General features: G+C 52.8%; 1 pseudogene; it reads left to right on the top strand.

Annotated features, from left to right (window-relative positions):
• The first annotated feature begins 398 nt into the window (after nucleotides 1–398).
• On the top strand, nucleotides 399–11,302 carry LOC144277904 (cAMP-dependent protein kinase catalytic subunit alpha-like; annotated as a pseudogene).
• Nucleotides 11,303–17,233: the final 5,931 nt, after the last annotated feature.

Here is a 17,233-nt window from a genome sequence, read left to right as displayed (position 1 = left end):
ACAGGGGTGAGCTCTGGGTTCAAAGCCAGTCCCCTGCTGCTGCTCCGTGCTTGGCCTCGCTGCTGCAGCCATTCAAATCCCGTGGGCATCTCTTGCACTGTTAAGAGCTGCGGGACTTGTCCCTGTTGGGAGGAGCAGGAGGCAGTGAAGATAAAAGGGGCTCTCAGTACCAAATATCCCTCCAGATGCTGCAGATTGCTCCAGCCCCCATCCCGCTTCCTCCCTCCCATGGTTCTGGGATCTGGCAGCAAGGACAGGGAGCCCGGCTGGCGAAGGAAGGTTCACCTGGCTGGATGCCAGAGAGTGGGACACTTGGCTGGTCCCAGGCTGCTGCTGTGGCTGTGGCAGGTTGTTTTAACCCCTTTGTGGGCAAAGCCCAGCTGGGGTTTGTGACTTTCATGGGTGTTTGTGTGTGTGTGTGGAGCACCCCCTTGTGGGCTGTTGGTGTCATTGATCTGTGAGGCCTGCATGGTTGAGAGAAGGCTACACACAGGCCTCTGCCCTTTGAGCTCAGGGGGAATCTCCTTCCCCTTCACCCCCCTTTGCTGGCAGCAGTAGTAGATCCCGTATCCTCCCATTAGGGCAACGTGATCCACGCATCTTAACGTCATTTGACTGGAGGGTTGTACGAGTGTCTCCTTGTGGGTTGCAGGTTGTGTGTCGAGGGGTGTGGAACAGGCACCCCAAGTGGGGAGATAGAGGCACAAGTGCATTAGCCCTCCCTGACGGGACTGTTCGGTCTGTCTAGGGGCAGGCACGGGGGTGGCGGTATTGCGGGAGCGCACCCTCATGGACCTCTCTCTAGCCAATCCCCAGCTGAGCTGCCCTTTGTAGCCAATCAGGCACCGCCATCCTGCTGATACACTTAAAATCCCTGGCCCTGTTGTGACTGTGTGCCTCTTCGCTGAGCCGGGGTGGGGCTGAAAGGGGAGCTTTGTCCACCAGGCTGGGTGCCCCCCCTCCTGACTCCTCATGCTGCTCCCTCTCTCTTTCCCTTACAGTGAAGGAGTTCCTAGCCAAAGCCAAAGAAGACTTCATCAAGAAATGGGAGAACCCCTCCCAGGTACTGTGCCCCCAACCCAGATCACCCCCCACTGCCGCCTAATCAAGGCCTTTGCAGCCCCAGGCTGATTACTTGGCAGTCACCCCCTGGATCTCTTTCCACCTTGCCACACAGCCTCCGCTGAGGGTCTGGGGTTATTTTTGCTCCTGGGAGGCAGGGCTGAGTGGACCCATGTTGCTCTTCTGCCCTCCTTACCCCCACCAATCTGCCCTCTGGTAACTGAAGGGCCAAGAACTCTGTAGTTTCGACTCCTCTCTGCTGTGGGAGGGGGACACTAACCATGTGGGACTCCTCCTGATCCAGGCTGTCTCCCCCTCCCCCATCCTCCTTCCAAGGCTCCAGCGCGGTCGCCCAGCCCAGCCCCAGATTGGCTCCCAGGGGGGTTGTGCTAACAGGGACCCTGTTCAAAGGGCCTCCATTTGCTGTCTGCGCTTGAGCACAGTGCCCCAGTGCCCTGGGTCTGTCCCCTCTGGAAATCCCACCTGGGGTGGTTGGGGGTAATTCCTGAGGCAGAGCTGCTGGTCCCTCTGCAGCACTGTCACTTTGCTAGTCCTCCCGCACACCCTGTGTCATTAACATCATGGCACAGATGGGGAAACTGAGGCCCAGAGGGGAAAGGGACTTGGGAGACAGGCCCATCCTTGCTTACAGACAGCCCCCCAACCTGAAGCAAATACTCACCAGCAACCACACACCACACACCAGAACCACTAACCCAGAACCTATCCTGCAACAAAGCCCGTTGCCAACTGTGTCCACAGATCTATTCAGGGGACACCATCATTAGGCCTAATCACATCAGCCACACTATCAGAGGCTCGTTCACCTGCACATCTACCAATGTGATATATGCCATCAAGTGCCAGCAATGCCCCCCTGCCACGTACATTGGCCAAACTGGACAGTCTCTACGTAAAAGAATAAATGGACACAAATCAGACGTCAAGAATTGTAACATTCAAAAACCAGTTGGAGAACACTTCAATCTCTTTGGTCACTCGCTTACAGACCTAAAAGTGGCAATTCTTCAACAAAAAAACTTCAAAAACAGACTCCAACGAGAGACAGCTGAATTGGAATTAATTTGCAAACTGGACACAATTAACTTAGGCTTCAATAAAGACTGGGAGTGGATGGGTCATTACACAAAGTAAAACTATTTCCCCATGTTTATTCCCCCTCCTCCCCCCCCCGCCACTGTTCCTCACACGTTCTTGTCAACTGCTGGAAATGGCCCACCTTGATTATCACTACAAAAGGTTCCCCCCTTCCCCTGCTCTCCTGCTGGAAATAGCTCACCTTACCTGATCACTCTCGTTACAGTGTGTATGGTGACACCCATTGTTTCATGTTCTCTGTGTATATAAAATCTCCCCACTGTATTTTCCACTGCATGCATCCAATGAAGTGGGCTGTAGCCCACGAAAGCTTATGCTCAAATAAATTTGTTAGTCTCTAAGGTGCCACAAGTCCTTCTTTTCTGTCTTCATATCAATGTTCTCAAGAACAACCCCAGTGCGGGGCTAGCGGGTGCTGTGCTGCAGGGAGTGGCGGGCTCAGTCGGGAGCGCTCTCCCATCACAGTCAGTGCTGACCCTGGAGGGGCTGCCTTTCTGGTGAGCTATAAAAACCGAAGCTCTGACCCCTTCATGGTCAGTAAAGACCCCGCCGGTCTTGCAGTGCAAATCCCACTGTCGCGAGCAGGTTCCTTCCTGATGCCCCCAGGACCAGTCTGGCCCCACATCACATTTGTTTTCCCCCTTCCAGAACACAGCCAGTTTGGATCAGTTTGATCGAATCAAGACCCTGGGCACAGGCTCATTTGGGAGGGTGATGCTGGTGAAACACAAAGAGACCGGGAATCACTATGCCATGAAGATCCTGGATAAGCAGAAGGTAAGACACTGGGGGCTGCCGTAGAGATCTGGCCTGGGGCCGTGGACTCCCCAGTGCGGGGGAGAGATTTGGGGCTGAATCCTGCGTGGGGATGCTGGAGAGGGGAGTGCGTGCGAGGCATAGGGGGTGCTGTGCCAGCAGAGGAAGATCTGATGTTGCTACTTCCTTTTCTCTCCCAGGTAGTGAAGCTGAAACAAATTGAGCACACCCTCAACGAGAAACAGATCCTCCAGGCCGTCAACTTTCCATTCCTCGTCAAGCTAGAGTATTCTTTCAAGGTAGGTGTCCTTCGCTTGCCAGCCCAGCCCTGGGCTCTGTCTGCCCCCGACTCCCACAATCCCCTTGATTTATTTCCTATTTAAAACCAAAGTTGTGCTGAAGGGGTCGAAGGGCACAGTCTGCATCTCTTGTATCCTGAGAACAAACCTTCCTGGCGTGACAAGTTTGGAGCTAAGAAAAATCAGTTTGGATCATTCCCCTTTTTCACTCTCTTCTGTTCTGCTTTTGACTCCAGGTTTTGAACAGTGATGCTTCCCCCCGCAACCTGGTCAGTTTTGCTTTCGTTCCTAGTCAGTTTCAGTTTCGGCTCCCATGCGCTGGCCCTAGGGCATGACGTCTGGCTTGCAGGGGAGTCTCAGAGGAAGTCCTAACTTAACTTCATGCAAAATTGGCTTTGTGGAGACTTTGAAACCATCACGTGGGATCGTTTCCTCCTGATGGAGTTTCTGTGAAAGCTAAAATTCAGGCCCCAGCGATGGGACTTGGAACCTCTTCCCTGAACCTGGATCTTGGGGCCTGTGAGCTACACTCTGTGTGTAGGAGGGAGAGCAAAAGTAGTTGTGCCTTAGAGCTGTGGCTGGCCTGATTAAAGAGGGGCTGGCTCTGAAGGGAGATCTGTCTCCTGTCTATCAGCCTGAGGTTAGTGGTTTGTAGCGAGGAAGAGTTCTCAGCTCAGAGGAGGCTGCAGGATAAATTGCAGCCCCTGCGGGAGCCTGGAGGCTAGGGTGAAGGGCGTGTTAGCAGCAGGCAGTGCTGGCAGAGTTGTTTTCTTGGGGCCCCTCATCATTCTAGGGTTAAATAGCTTTGATCTTGGCCCCTTGTCTGTGGAAGCTGCTACAATGGAAATGTCACTCCTGCTCAGTTCTGTGTAGCTCTCGGGTGACACAGTAGCACTGGGGCCAGTGGCTGCTGTCACACAGGCTGGCTTGCTGAGCCAATCGATTCTCCTATGACAGCGTAAAATAAATACCTGAATCCGCGGGTGTAAATATGGGAGAACTTTGTTGAAATCAATGTGACTGCTCTGGATTTACCCCTCTGAGCTAGGAGTCTGTCCTGGTACGTGCTGACTGGGCCCCATCAAGGTACCACTAGGGTGTTGGGGCCTGTTTAGTTGGTAGAGGGTCAGGAAGGCCCATGTCATGCAGACCAGAACTGCCTGAGAAGGGAGACCAAGGATGGGCTATGCTGCCAAGGCTGAGCTCCCTTCGTCCCCTTAGAGACAGCAGGGTTCAGGCATTGTTCCCCGTACACTCTTGGGCACCCACCTTTACCCTGGTCCTGGGGCTCAAGGGGTAACCCTCTTAATTTAAGCACCCACCCTCACCCTTCCATGGGCTCAGGGCGTCTCCTCACACTCTGCGGGTTTGCAGGGTGTTTTACCAGTGAAAGAGCTTCACACAGAAATATCCTTAACCTCTATTTATTAACAGTTACTGTCACAGACTCACAGGTCGTGCCCACTCTTGGCCCCGTGCAGGCCTTGGGGGGAACCCTTTCAGTGCGACAGCCCTTCTCGGGGATCCAGTCTCTCTCGGGGTTAAGCCCCTCCTTCTCCTGGAACCGCACCTCTCTGAGCCTTAGCACACCTGTCTCTCACCGGGGGCCCCCTCAGGGAGTCCACTGGCTCTGGACCCCCGAGGCCTCCACTCCCAGAGGGAATAATGCAACCCTGTTCTCTAGACCGGAGCGCCTCTCAGCCGGTGTAAAACAGGAGGGTTTATTGAGCGTCTGAACACAGCATAGGAAACTCTCAGGGCCCTCAGGCCTGCCCTCCCCCAGCACAGCACATCCAAGTCTCGCCTGCATCCAGGTGAGCTCTGCCTGCTCTCTCTCTCCAGTCCCGAGGCCCCCTGCTTCCCAGCTGGGCATCTGATATCACTTCCTCCAAGCCCCGCCTCTGTCCATTGTCTTCTCTCCTGGTAAGCAGGGTTCCCTGGGCCTCCTCTCCTCTCAGCCCTCCTTTGGCTCCCTCTGGCTGGAACTGCCTGGTCAGGTGACCCGGGTCCTCTCTTCACAGCCCATTGTCTTCCCTCTGGCCAGAGCCAGCTGTGACTCCTGAGCTGGGCCTCCTGGTCACCAGGTCACCAGTCGCTGGGGTATCCATTCTCCAGGCCATTGGCCGGGGTCCCAAGTTCCGTCCCTGGTCCTCTGTAACAACAAACAACAAAGCCTGGGAATCAAGCAGGGAGAACTGGAAGTCCTGGCACAGTCAAGGAATTATGATGTGATTGGAATAACAGAGACTTGGTGGGATAACTCACATGACTGGAGTACTGTCATGGATAGATATAAACTGTTCAGGAAGGACAGGCAGGGCAGAAAAGGTAGGGGACTTGCACTGTATGTAAGGGAGCAGTATGACTGCTCAGAGCTCAAGTATGAAACTGCAGAAAAACCTGAGAGTCTCTGGATTAAGTTTAGAAGTGTGAGCAACAAAGATGATGTCCTGGTGGGAGTCTGCTATAGACCACCGGACCAGGGAGATGAGGTGTACGAGGCTTTCTTCCGGCAACTCACGGAAGTTATTGGATCGCAGGCCCTGGTTCTCATGGGAGACTTCAATCATCCTGATATCTGCTGGGAGAACAATACAGCGGTGCACAGACAATCCAGGAAGTTTTTGGAAAGTGTAGGGGACAATTTCCTGGTGCAAGTGCTGGAGGAACCAACTAGAGGCAGAGCCCTTCTTGACCGGCTGCTCACAAACCGGGAAGAATTAGTAGAGGAAGCAAAAGTGGATGGGAACCTGGGAGGCAGTGACCAGGAGATGGTTGAGTTAAGGATCCTGACACAGGGAAGAAAGGAGAGCAGCAGAATTGCGGATCCTGGACTTCAGAAAAGTAGACTTTGACTCCCTCAGGCAACTGATTGGCAGGATCCCCTGGGAGAATAACATGAGGGGGAAAGGAGTCCAGGAGAGCTGGCTGTATTTTAAAGAATCCTTATTGAGGTTACAGGGACAAACCATCCCGATGAGTAGAAAGAATAATAAATATGGCAGGCGACCAGCTTGGCTGAACAGTGAAATCCTTGCTGATCTTAAACACAAAAAAGAAGCTTACAAGAAGTGGAAGATTGGACAAATGACCGGGATACAGTATAAAAATATTGCTCGGGCATGCAGGAGTGAAATCAGGAAGTCCAAATCACACTTGGAGTTGCAGCTAGCAAGAGATGTAAAGAGTACCAAGAAGGGTTTCTTCAGGTATATTAGCAACAAGAAGAAAGTCAAGGAAAGTGTGGGCCCCTTACTGAATGAGGGAGGCAACCTAGTGACAGAGGATGTGGAAAAAGCTAATGTACTCAATGCCTTTTTTGCCTCTGTCTTCACGAACAAGGTCAGCTCCCAGACTACTGCGCTGGGCAGCACAGCATGGGGAGGAGGTGACCAGCCCTCTGTGGAGAAAGAAGTGGTTTGGGACTATTTAAAAAAGCTAGACGAGCACAAGTCCATGGGGCTGGATGCGCTGCATCCGAGAGTGCTAAAGGAGTTGGTGGATGTGATTGCAGAGCCATTGGCCATTATCTTTGAAAACTCATGGTGATTGGGGGAAGTCCCGGACGACTGGAAAAAGGCTACTGTAGTGCCCATCTTTAAAAAAGGGAAGAAGGAGGATCCTGGGAACTACGGGCCAGTCAGCCTCACCTCAGTCCCTGGAAAAATCATGGAGCAGGTCAAGGAATCAATTCTGAAGCACTTAGAGGAGGGGAAAGTGATCAGAAACAGTCAGCATGGATTCACCAAGAGCAAGTCATGCCTGACTAACCTAGTTGCCTTCTATGACGAGATAACTGGCTCTGTGGATGAGGGAAAGCAGTGGACATGTTGTTCCTTGACTTTAGGAAAGCTTTTGACACGGTCTCCCACAGTATTCTTGCCAGCAAGTTAAAGAAGTATGGGCTGGATGAATGGACTATAAGGTGGATAGAAAGCTGGCTATATCCTCGGGCTCAATGGGTCGTGATCACTGGCTCCATGTCTAGTTGGCAGCCGGTATCAAGTGGAGTGCCCCAAGGGTTGGTCCTGGGGCCAGTTTTGTTCAATATCTTTATAAATGATCTGGAGGATGGCGTGGACTGCACCCTCAGCAAGTTTGCAGATGACACTAAACTGGGAGGAGAGGTAGATACGCTGGAGGGTAGGGACAGGATACAGAGGGACCTAGACAAATTAGAGGATTGGGCCAAAAGAAATCTGATGAGGTTCAACAAGGACAAGTGCAGAGTCCTGCACTTAGGATGGAAGAATCCCATGCACCACTACAGACTAGGGACCGAATGGCTCAGCTGCAGAAAAGGACCTAGGGGTTACAGTGGACGAGAAGCTGGATACGAGTCAACAGTGTTCCGTTGTTGCCAAGAAGGTCAATGGCATTTTGGGATGTATAAGTAGGGGCATTGCCAGCAGATCAAGGGACGTGATCGTTCCCCTCTATTCGACATTGGTGAGGCCTCATCTGGAGTACTGTGTCCAGTTTTGGGCCCCACACTACAAGAAGGATGTGCAAAAATTGGAAAGCGTCCAGCGGAGCGCAACAAAAATGATTAGGAGACTGGAACACATGACCTATGAGGAGAGGCTGAGGGAACTGGGATTGTTTAGTCTGCGGAAGAGAAGAATGAGGGGGGATTTGATAGCTGCTTTCAACTACCTGAAAGGGGTTCCAAAGAGGATGGATCTAGACTGTTCTCAGTGGTAGCGGATGACAGAACAAGGAGTAATGGTCTCAAGTTGCAGTGGGGGAGGTTTAGGTTGGATATTAAGAAAAACTTTTTCACTGGGAGGGTGGTGAAACACTGGAATGCGTTACCTAGGGAGGTGGTGGAATCTCCTTCCTTAGAAGTTTTTAAGGTCAGGCTTGACAAAGCCCTGGCTGGGATGGTTTAGTTAGGGACTGGTCCTGCTTTGAGGTCCCTTCCAACCCTGATATTCTATGATTCTATGAAACTCCCTCTCCCATCACCTCGTTCAACCAGTAACACGCAGGGAAACTGAGTCCCACCCCGTCTGCATGCAAACCATTGAAAAAAACAAGAAAAAACCAAGAGAACCCCCCACTTCATCACAGTTGCCAGAAGAGAATACACATGCTACTCATACAATGCCCATCACTCCCAATAAGGCAGGTCACCTTTCCTTGCTGGCCAGTCAGGATCAGGTCATCCTGGGACTCCAGCTTCTGCACGGTGTGCTTGGCAGGGTGTTGAGGTCTGGTAGCGCTGATCTTGGGCTGTGTCCTGGAGCTGGTTCCCAAGAACTTCCTTTTGGACCCCAGTTTATAGAGTGAAACTTGAGTCCTGCTTAGCTCTACCTTAACCCATCATTTTACTGAAGTATTACAAAATAATTCTCTGACCAATCCAAACATAGTGTGAAGCAATTCTTTACCCAGGCGTACCTTGCCACCTTTTTTGATGTATACCTGGCAAAATTAGTTATATAACAGAAACAATCAAAGAACCAGACCGATAAACAACAGAGAAGCGGGGACCATAAAGGGAAAACAATCAAGAGGTAGAGATTTCACACCCACACTGCTGCTAAGTGATCTTTGAGCATCCTAAGATCTGTTTCTTTGCCTGGTGATGCTGGGCACTCTTCGGACAGGAGCCTTCTTAATAGCCCGATATTACATTGTTTTGATATAATTTAGATGGAATGTGAGGATGTGACTTTCTGCTTCTTGGCTCCTGCTCTCCTAATGTGGCTGCAGAAAAAGGTCTCTGACCATCCAGCATGGGGCGCTGTGCCCATGCCCCGGCTGGACCCTCTTTCCAGGGCTAGCTGGAAAATGATACAGGGCTCGAGGGCAGGGGCAGTGGTCGCCACTGGCTTGTGCGCGAGTGCTTAGTGCTCATGTTCTCATCACTGAGCTGGGTCGGGTCTCACTAGCGGAATGGCTTTGTTGGGCTCAGCGGAGTTACTTCGGAGGCTGCTCTTTGACTTTGCAGCCCTGAGAGAGGATGGAGCCAGCCTGGTCAATTTCACACTCTGCTTTTGACAAGTTTCACTTCCTGCTTCTGTTCTTTTGGGGTGTCCGACCTGGGGGCACGTTGGGTTTCCCCTTTGATCATAGACATCGCAGCTGGGAAATCCATCTTGTCCCCGCCCATCCCTGCCCCTAAACCGGAGGAGGGGAGGGGTTGAATTTTCTAGGGCTCTAGTATGAAATATTCCAAGCAAATAAAGCTTGTGCCCTCTCATTAGTGAGTCTGTTCCCCAGCCGTGTCTGTGCAGCAACTCCCACTGCAGGTGTGTGCCTGGGACCTTCGGCACCACAGCGCAATCCCTCTGGCCCTTGAGCCAAAGGAGTAACAGCAGCAGCTGGTGGCAGTAGTAGGCTGTTATCGCCCAGACAGCTGGTGCACTGCATTGTGTGCTATGGGGAAGCTAGGCCAGTGCATCAGGCTCCCTGGAGGCATGTGGGGTTAGTGCCCTGAAAAGGATGGGGCTAATAAAGGAGCAGGGGTGTGGTGAGCAGCTTCATCCCGGTGTCACAGGCACTGACGGGGGGCCGGAGTGGCTCCATGCCTTGCACTCAGTTTCTGCTGCATTTCCTTCTAGGATAACTCCAATCTGTACGTGGTGATGGAATATATCCTGGGAGGGGAGATGTTCTCCCACCTACGGCGGATCGGGAGGTTCAGGTGAGCGTTGCCACGGGAGCCAATGTTGGGGACAGTGTCGCTAATGCTTAGAGCTGGGTGGCGGTTAGACTCCTGGGTTGTATCCCTGGCTCAGGGAGGACAGTGGGATCTAGCACTTAGAGCAGAGGGACTGGGAGTCGGGACTCCTGCGTCCTATTCCTGCCTCCGCCATTCACTCCTTGTGGGAAGGGGGGAGAATCACTCTGTGCCTCAGTTTCAACAGCTGTAAATTTGGGATTTAGTTCAGTAGAGAACTAGACCTTTTATCCACTAGCAGCATCTGCAGCGACGCTGGCTTTGATCCTCCTACTGCAGGGTGTGACCTGATCCCCAGCTGGGCTGGTCAGGAAGGGATTCCCCATGGGGAGAGCTGCTGAGGTCTTCTGCCAGCATTAGCCACAGTCAGTGGCAGAGATGCCAGGCTAGATGGAGTCATGCTGGAAGGAGCTGGGGGTCCATGGGTGTCTGTATTGAGGCTAGGGGCGAGACGCTGGTCTGGGAGGGGCTTGCCCTGGGTTGCCAGGCTGGATGGAGTCAGGGGTCTAGCAATGGTGGGTGGGATGTGTGTACTAGGGCTAGTGGTCTGGCTTGGGCAGATGGGGCCACCGGGCCGATAAGGGTTGGGGCATCTTGCGTGGGGATCTATAAGGAAGATGAAGGTGGGGGCGGCAGGGGACCGAGGGTGCTGGGCTGGCTGAGAGGGGGCGGATCTGGCCCGGGATGCCCACGTTCTCCTCCCACCTCATTGCAGTGAACCTCACGCCTGGTTCTACGCTGTTCAGATTGTCCTGACCTTCGAGTATCTGCACTCGCTGGATCTCATCTACTGAGACCTGAAGCCAGAGAATCTCCTGATAGACCAGCAGGGCTACATCGAGGTGACGCTGCCGCCCCTCTCCCACTCCTTCCTGTCCCCATCCCAGCGCTGGCTCCTGGCTCCCTGCAGTGATCTCCTGCCTGTCCAAGTCTCTCTCTGCTGCCATCCCCTTCCCAAAGCCAAGACACCCCCAGAAACATAACACGGCCAGAATACATCAGTCATCTGCTTCCTCCCTTCCCCTCCTGCTGTCACAGCCCCCAGGCTGATCCAGCTTCTCTCCTCTCTGTGTTTTGGCTCCAGGTGGCGGATTTTGGTTTTGCCAAGCGGGTAAAAAGGCTGAACTTGGACTCTGTGTGGGACCCCGGAATACCTGGCCCCCGAGATCATCCTCAGCAAGGTACGCTGGGGAGGGCCTGTCTGCTGCTTGATCTCTAGCTGATCCCTGGCCACCAGGTGGTTCCTTCCGGTTCCCAAATATTTGGTGAGTGACCCTGGCCTGCTTTCCCTGGGCAGGGTTATAACAAGGCTGTGGACTGGTGGGCTCTGGGCATCCTCATCTATGAAATGGCAGCTGGTTACCCTCCTCCTGCCTGAGGGCCTGACTCACCATTGCCCCGCCCTGACCTAGGACTTGGGCTTACTATGTTTATTTCTGCCCTCACAAAGGTCGCAGAGGAAGACTCCCACGGCCGGACTAATTCCCTGCAAGACCTCTTCCCGAATTTAGTGAGGCGGTGATGTTCCCTGCTGCCCCAGAGAGAGATGAGTCCCAGCTAACCTCTCTACATGTGGTGGAGAACCTGGGCATGATCCCTCGACCCCTGTGAGCCAATGGGCCACTCTTTTGGCCCCATACTTGACCAGGACAGCCCAAACAGTATACAGTGGGCTGTCTACGGAGGATGCAAGGGACTAGCCAGGTAAAGGCAGCAATCCTGGATGCCTTGGACGTCAGCCCAGAAACCTTTCAGCAGCTGTTCCAGAGCCAGACCTACCCCACAGGCACCAGACCCAAGAGCTGAAGGAAGCGTGCAAGCAGTGGCTATAGCCAGAGAGGAGGACCACGGATGAGGTCACGGAGCAAATTATTTTAGAACAGTTCATACACATCCTCCCGGCGCGAGGAAGGGCCTGGGCGCTTCGCCATCGGCCAGCGACACTAGCCGCCACAGTCGCATTGATGGAAGACTTCCTCGTGGCCAAAGCGCTGGTGGGGCCAGCTACCAGAGCGCATCCCCCAGGGCCAGAGCTCCCTAACCCCGAAAAGAAAGGGGACACTCAGACCAAAGTGCGGAGCCTCCCCCACGGGCAAGAGGCTTGCTCGGGGCTTTGGGCCAGACGCCCTGAACTCCCACCTCGACAAGGATCTGTGCCCCCCATGCTGAGTGTCTCGAGGATCAATCAGAGTCCCCCCAGGGGTCCGACAGGAGCCCCCACCCGGGGTGATCGCTCGGAACTTGGGCCCTGTTTTTTATGCAGGAAATATGGACATTTACAGTGTGACTGCACTGAGATGGACTGCAGGTTCGGCCACGTCTGTGTGGAAGAGACCCGGCTGCCAAAGGCCCTAAGATCGTGGTTCCGGTAGTTGTTGGGGACCACCCAATCCTAGCCCTGTTTGATTCGAGCTGTGGCCAGACGCTAATCCGTCAGACCTTGGGGCCCCAGGGTGACCCCCACCTGGGGACAATCCGGCTGCAATGCATCCACAGCGACGGGCAGCCCTACCCCAGTGCCCAGATCCTGCTAATGGTGGCCGGGGTCACAAGACGGATGGTCATCGGTCTGGCTCCTCGACTAGCCTACCTGGTGATTCTGGGGCATGACTGGCAGGCGTTTGAGGAGATCCTCCGCTCGACCTCTCCGTTGGAAGGAGATTGCCCCAAGGCCCAACCAGAGGAGGAGGAGGCCCCGGACCCCGAGAAAGGGACTGAGGAATCTGAGGACCTCCCACCTGGGCTGGCTGTCAAACTCTGACTTAACACCGACTTTTGCCGTGACCAAAGAGCAGACCCCACCCTTAGTCGGGCCTATGGACAACTAGCTGCTGTCAGTGGGGCCGAGATCGACCCGCATCGTGCAAATCAGTGGTCCTGTTTTGAGCTACGCCATGACCGTCTTTACCGGGTGGAACGGGATCCCCGCACAGAAGAACCACAGACCCTGCTGCTGGTGCCTCGATGCCACTGACGAGCAGTAATGAAGCTCGCACACGACATCCCTGCCGCAGGGCACTTGGGCCATGAAAAGACCCACGCCCAGATTTTGACACGGTTCTTTTGGCCCGGCATTCACCAGGAGGTGAGGAACTATTGTAGCTCCTGCCCGGAGTGCCAATTAGTGGCTCCCCCACAGGTACCCAAGGCCCTTTTGGTTCCCATGCCCATAGTGGAGATGCCCTTTGAGCGGATGGCCAGGGACCTGGTGGGCCTGCTCCTGAGAAGTGCCACGGGATTCCAGTATGTGCTGGTCATTGCTGATTATGCCACCCATTTTCCCGAGGCCGTGCCATTGTGGAGCACTGCTCCCCGAACCATCGCCAGCAAACTAGTGAAGGTCTTCGCTCGAGTGGGCCTGCCCCGGGAAATCCTAATGGATCAGGGTACCAACTTCACCTCCCAGCTGTTGCATCAGGTATGCGAGCTACTGGGAGTTAAACAGTTACGCACCTCCGTCTACCACCCACAGACTAACGGGCTGGTGGAACGATTCAGTTGGACCCTAAAGGAGATGCTGTGCAAATTCCCCCAGAGAAGCTAGGCTGGTGGGACCAGCTACTCCCGCCCTTACTGCTGGCAATCCACGAGGTACCCCAGTCATCAACAAATTTTCCCCGTTCGAGTAACTATATGGCCGCCGCCCGTGGGGCCTATTAGACTTAAAGCAGGAGACGTGAGAGCAGTCTCCGTCTTCAACCCAGGGCCTCCTGAAGTGTGTCCTCCAGCTCCAGGAGCACCTCGCTCAGGCTGGAGCCCTAGCACGCGAGAACTTAAAAGCCATGTAGGAAGCCCAGGCACGAACCTATGACCAGGAAGCTCAGGTTGGTGCCTTTGAGCGAGGTGGTCGGGTCCTGCTCCTCCTACCATTGGTCGAATCAAAGCTGCTGGCCCATTGGCAGGGACCCTATGAGGTGGCCCGAAGTTCGGGCCTGTCACCTATGAGGTCCACCAGCCCAACCAGTGCAAGAAGACCCAGCAATATCATGTGAATCTATTGAAACCACGGTGGGAGTGAGAGGGCCTATTAATTAACCTTTACCTGCCAGAACCAGAATTGAGTCCCGGCGCACCCCTGACAGAGGACCCCACAGGCCCCCAGCTCGCGGAGGAGCAGCACAAGCACAAGCCTAATGTCTCCTGCAGGCTTTCAGGAGAACCTTTATGGTCCTGTCCGGTTACATGACCCTGGTCCATCATGCCATTCAGACTGAACCGGGGAAGGTAATCTGGGAGACAACCAGGCCCCTGCCACACCGAATGTGGCAGGAGGTCGAGGAGGAAGTACAGGCCATGCCAACTCTAGGAGTCATTGAGCCATCGCAGAGTGAGTGGCGCAGTCGGGTGGTGTCATAAATATAAAGGGAAGGGTAAACCCCTTTGAAATCCCTCCTGGCCAGGGGAAAGCTCCTCTCACCTGTAAAGGGTTAAGAAGCTCAATCCTTCTTAGGCTTGGCCGGTTATTACAGACGATTTGTACCGCACTACAGCCAAATCGCCGCCCCACTGACAGACCTAACCAAAAAGAAACAGCCAAATGCTGTTCAGTGGACCGGAAAGTGTCAGAAGGTCTTTAACAAGCTTAAAGCGACACTCATGTCTGACCCTGAACTAAGGGCCCCAGACTTTGACAAACCGTTCCTAGTAACCACAGATGCATCCGAGCGTGGTGTGGGAGCAGTTTTAATGCAGAAAGGATCTGATCAAGAATTCCACCCTGTAGTGTTTCTCAGCAAAAAACTGTCTGAGAGGGAAAGCAACTGGTCAGTCACTGAAAAAGAATGTTATGCCATTGTCTACGCTCTGGAAAAGCTACGCCCATATGTTTGGGGACGGCGTTTCCACCTGCAAACCGACCATGCTGCACTGAAGTGGCTTCACACCGTCAAGGAAACTAACAAAAAACTTCTTCGGTGGAGTTTAGCTCTCCAAGATTTTGATTTCGACATCCAACACATCTCAGGAGCTTCTAACAAAGTGGCTGATGCACTCTCCCGTGAAAGTTTCCCAGAATCAACTGGTTAAAATCGTCCCTGAGATGTGGAAAATATTGTTAGTCTTTATGTACTTGGTAGTATATTTAGAGATGCATGTGTCTCATTAACTCTGTTTTTCCTAGAGCTCCAGGAAGAAATCCCAGCCAGTGTTTCACCCTAGCTGAGATTTGGGGGGCGTGTCATAAATATAAAGGGAAGGGTAAACCCCTTTGAAATCCCTCCTGGCCAGGGGAAAGCTCCTCTCACCTGTAAAGGGTTAAGAAGCTAAAGGTAACCTCGCTGGCACCTGACCAAAATGACCAATGAGGAGACAAGATACTTTCAAAAGCTGGGAGGAGGGAGAGAAACAAAGGGTCTGGGTCAGTCTGTATGCTGCTTTTGCCAGGGACAGAACAGGAATGGAGTCTTAGAACTTTTAGTAAGTAATCTAGCTAGGTATGTGTTAGATTATGATTTGTTTAAATGGCTGAGAAAGGAATTGTGCTGAATAGAATAACTATTTCTGTCTGTGTATCTTTTTTGTAACTTAAGGTTTTGCCTAGAGGGGTTCTCTATGTTTTTGAATCTAATTACCCTGTAAGATATCTACCATCCTGATTTTACAGGGGGGATTTCTTCATTTCTATTTACTTCTATTTTCTATTAAAAGTCTTCTTGTAAAAAACTGAATGTTTTTTCATTGTTCTCAGATCCAAGGGTTTGGGTCTGTGGTCACCTATGCAAATTGGTGAGGCTGTTTATCCAACATTTCCCAGGAAAGGGGGGGGTGCAAGTGTTGGGAGGATTGTTCATTGTTCTTAAGATCCAAGGGTCTGGGTCTGTAGTCACCTAGGCAAATTGGTGAGGCTTTTTACCAAACCTTGTCCAGGAAGTGGGGTGCAGGGTTTTGGGAAGTATTTTGGGGGGAAAGACGCGTCCAAACAGCTCTTCCCCAGTAACCAGTATTAGTTTGGTGGTGGTAGCGGCCATTCCAAGGACCACGGGTGGAATACTTTGTACCTTGGGGAAGTTTTGACCTAAGCTGGTAAAGATAAGCTTAGGAGGTTTTTCATGCAGGTCCCCACATCTGTACCCTAGAGTTCAGAGTGGGGGAGGAACCTTGACAGGTGGTCTTGGTACCCAAGCCCGATGGAACAAGGCACTTCTGTATAGACTTCCGGTGGGTCAACGTGATCTCAAGGTTCGATGCATATCCTATGGCCCGTGTGGATGAACTGCTTGGTCGCTTAGGGAAGGCCCATTTCATCACCACCCTTGACCTCAGTAAGGGGTACTAGCAGATCCTGCTTGACCCCATCTCTAAGGAGAAGACGGCATTTGCCACCTCAACGGGACTTTACGAATTTACCTGGCTGTCCTTTGGCCTCCATGGGGCCCTGGAGATGTTCCAACGACTAATAGATTGCCTTCTATGGCCCCATCAAGACTATGAAGCGGCGTATTTGGATGATGTGGTAGTCTACAGCCACCGGTGGGAGGACCACCTGGAACACGTAGCCACGGTCCTGAGATCCCTGCGAAAGGCAGGACTAACGGCCAGTCCAAAAAAGGGCCACATTGGATGGAAAGAGGCAACCAAAGATACAGATACACCATAGAGGAAGGACGGATGAAACCCCTTGTGGGGAAAGTTCAAGTACTGGCAACCTGCCTGCCACCCACCATGAAACACCAAGTGTGACAATTCCTGGGGCTCACCGGCTACTAGCAGCGATTCATCCCCCAGTTCGCTTCCATCGTAGCTCCCTTGACAGGGCTTTTGACTAAGGACAGCCCCCGGTGCGTGCTGTGAATCCAAGAATGTGGAGATGCCTTCCAGACACTCAAGGAGTGCCTCTGCTGGGAGCCGGTCCCATATAGCCCGGACTTTGACAGTGACTTCATCCTCCACAAGGATGCCTCGGAGATGGGGATCGGGGCCATCCTGTCCCAAGAAATCGACGGAGAAGACCACCCGGTCTTATATCTTAGCCAGAAATTATTCCCCCGTGTGATGTTATTGACATAATTTGTAACCGTATAGATCACTGTTGCAACCACTGTTATATATTTTCAGCAAATATTGTACAAAGGTTGTCATGTAAGGTGCTAAGGACAAGGTTATGGTTTGCTGGTTATGATTATGCTATCTGTATGCACGCATCATTTTTGTGTTTAAAGTCATAAGTATTGGCTCTATACTGTCTGTCTTTCAAACGTGTGCTATGCTTCTGGATGACACCCCAGGCACGTTGGTGTCAGCTCTGCCTAGTTTGCTCGATGGCCCATTAAGGACCATCAGCTATTGAATTGACCCATTGAGGGAAGGCAGA

The sequence above is a fragment of the Eretmochelys imbricata genome, chromosome 20, assembly GCF_965152235.1.
Source record: "Eretmochelys imbricata isolate rEreImb1 chromosome 20, rEreImb1.hap1, whole genome shotgun sequence".
Taxonomy (NCBI): Eukaryota; Metazoa; Chordata; order Testudines; family Cheloniidae; genus Eretmochelys; species Eretmochelys imbricata.
This window is presented reverse-complemented; position numbering and strand designations above follow the sequence as displayed.